This window comes from Pteropus vampyrus, unplaced genomic scaffold, assembly GCF_000151845.1.
Source record: "Pteropus vampyrus isolate Shadow unplaced genomic scaffold, Pvam_2.0 Scaffold157, whole genome shotgun sequence".
NCBI lineage: Eukaryota > Metazoa > Chordata > Mammalia > Chiroptera > Pteropodidae > Pteropus > Pteropus vampyrus.
Genome location: NW_011888938.1, coordinates 1,474,410 through 1,477,277, shown reverse-complemented (window position 1 = coordinate 1,477,277; position 2,868 = coordinate 1,474,410). Strand labels below are relative to the sequence as shown.

At 57.0% G+C, this 2,868-nt stretch overlaps 1 long non-coding RNA gene across 1 annotated transcript; it reads left to right on the top strand.

Moving 5' to 3' along the window:
• Positions 1-11: 11 nt before the first annotated feature.
• On the top strand, positions 12-1,485 carry LOC111745559. The gene is made up of 2 exons (XR_002782694.1): positions 12-632; positions 722-1,485. It is a non-coding gene; the product is annotated as an uncharacterized LOC111745559 (long non-coding RNA).
• Positions 1,486-2,868: the final 1,383 nt, after the last annotated feature.

Here is a 2,868-nt window from a genome sequence, read left to right as displayed (position 1 = left end):
GTCAGCCACGGCCGCGAGGACCGCCATGGTTCGCCTTCCCCGGGCTCTGTCCAGCTCCGAGCAGACACACCCGTCTCGTCCAGGAGACAACATGATTTCTCTGCGCAGAACGGACCGCCCCAAAGACCCTGAGTCCTGCAGCAGGACGGCAGCCAGCAGCCGGGTTCCGGTTGAGCCTGGCCGGGGATGTCCGCTCCCCGCCTCCGCCGGCCCCTTCACCTTGAGTGTGGCACACGCCCGACACGCTCATGGTCCGTTTGTGCGGGGTCTTGTGTGTAACTTCTCAAACTGAACTCGACAGGTGCCCAGGTGGACGCCCTTGCAGAAGGCACTCAGGCTCGAGCTCACCCCGCGAGCCTCCACCTCCCTACGCAGGCCGAGGGGGCGAACCCAGGCGGCGGCGGCCCTGCGCCTCGGCCCGCCGTCTTGTTACGTGGACGTTGTTTATTTTCCTCCCGGGGACCGCCTCTGTTTCTGGCCGTCGGCCAAGCCTGTCCGTCCATCTGCATCCTGTCTAACTCACGGTCTGGGCCACGTCCCTTTCTCATGGCGAGGACCGGGTTGGGGCAGTCGCCAGGACCGTCGGGCTGGTCTCGGCCGTGCTGTCCAGAGCACCCGAGACCCGAGAGCCAGTGAGTGAGGGTGGCGGTGGCTGTGACCGCGGGAGGCTCTGTAGGGTGGACGCCTGTCCTGTGATCAGCTGTTTCTTCATCCATCAAAGGAAACAGCTCGAGTCCCCTGTGAAGGAGACCGACACTCGGGGACACGGGGCGGTGAGCCTCTTGCCCCCCGTGTTTACTTCCCGCCTGTGGCCGGAGCATCTGGACAGAGAGCAGCCCTTCCTCACACGGAGGTGGGATGTTTCCTGCCTCTCTGAGAGTCTCTCAGGGACCTGTGCCCTCAGGAGCCAAGACGCAATCAGCAACTGTACAAATCAAACGCGTTTCGAATTCCCAGAACGGAAAGACACGGAACCTCTAATATTTTTAATGACCTGGCATTTAAGGGGGGGCGCGGGGGGCCTTCTCAGAGAAACCACTAGCTCCCGAGGAGCACGGCCACGTAATGCCCCAAATTCCTGCAGTCGGGGGAGCCCCGGAGAAGTCAGGATGCTTTGGTCACTTGGGTTAAAAAAAAAAACAATTAATGTCTTTCCCCTGATTTATAAATCCAGGACAGGTTTTATTTTGAGAGCTGGATGTGTTTTCTCGTGAGGAGTAGGATTTCCCTGAATTTCCCAAACTATCCTGTTTCCCCGATCAGAGATGCTAGCGTTACTTTTCCGTTATGCTCCAGATTATGAAAAAACATTAAATTACAGAGTCGACCCCACCGAACGATTCTGACACACCGATATCAAATTTAATTGTGTTAGATTTCCGCTGGGGCGTCGCTTTAAAACCCGTCGGGTCGTTATAACATCTGTCACCTAAAAACGCGAAACGCACCAAAAAAAAAAAAACACATAAGAACACGCAGCACAAAGACGACAAACACCCCACAAACCAGGAGCAGGGAGCTGACAAACCCGCACGCGACGGCGGGTGGCTGGGTGCTTGCCCCCCAAGGCTGGGGACAAGGCAGCGGGGTCACGCCGAGCCGGCGGTGCTGGCGAGAGCAACTGCACGAGCGAGTGAAATAAAAGACTCGCAGCTGGAAAAACATAAAGGAACAGTGTCTCTGCTCGTAGATGCTCCGCACTCGCGTACAGAGACCCTAACGAATCCACCCAAATGCCGTTCGAACTGACGAGCAAATCCAGCAAGTCTGCGGGCGGGATCTAAGGTCAGTATACAAAAGTCGAACGTATTTCTATACGAAATACGTGTCAATGTGTTACGATGAACAACCTGGAAGTTTGTGAACGATCCTACTTGCCACGACGTCGAAAAAACATAAAATACTTTGGAACGAATATCACAAAAGTAGTGAAAGATTCGTACTTGGAAAACACAAAACTGTGTTGAAAGAAACGAAATCATCTAAATAAACGGAAAGACGCCCGTGTTCGTGAGTTACGAGAGCTCCTATCGTTAAGATGGGAATACTCCCCAAATTTATCTACAGATTCAATGCAGCCTTAATCAAAGCCCCAGCTGACATCTTTGCAGAAACTGAGAAGCCAATCCTGAGATCACGTGGAAGAGCCAGGGACCCCGGACAGAGAATGATGTCGGTCCCGATTCCGTGAAACACCGCCAAGCTACGGCAACCGAGCCCAGGGACCCGCTGTGCGGACGGACACAGATCTGTGGGAGAGAAGCGACCGTCGCGTGATCACCCCGAGGGTCTGCGGCCGACTCAACGGGAGGAGGACGGTCCTTTCAAAACACGGAGCTGGGCTAACTGGGGCGCACGTGTCCAAGACTGAAGCGGGACCCCTGCCTCACGCCAGACACGAAACTTCAAAAAGGTGAGCGGGACTTCGTGGAGATGAGAAACGCGCGTGCTTCCGACGGCACCGTCAGGCTGGAGGGACGCGGGTGGGGAGGGACGCGTGCACGCCACCCAGATCGAGACCGCGTCTAGACCTACGAAGAACTGCGGCAACTCAACCACGAGAAGACAAAAACCAAACGTTATTTTATGTAGGCAAAGCCTCTGAAGGACAGATGTCCGAAGGAGAGACACGCACGTGACACACACGTGGAAAGGCACAGCACGCCACTCGCCGCCGGGAAAAGCAGAGCGGAACCGCGCGGGACAGCACCTCGCACTCGCCGGAGCGGGGGAGAGAGAGACGGGTCGGAACGTCCGGCGGATACAGAACAGAAAGGCGCGGCCGGCGGGCCCTCGACGGGGGGACGGGGGAACGGAGAGCCGGCGCGCGGCCGCGGGTCCGTCCGGGCGTGGGCCCCAGAGAAACGA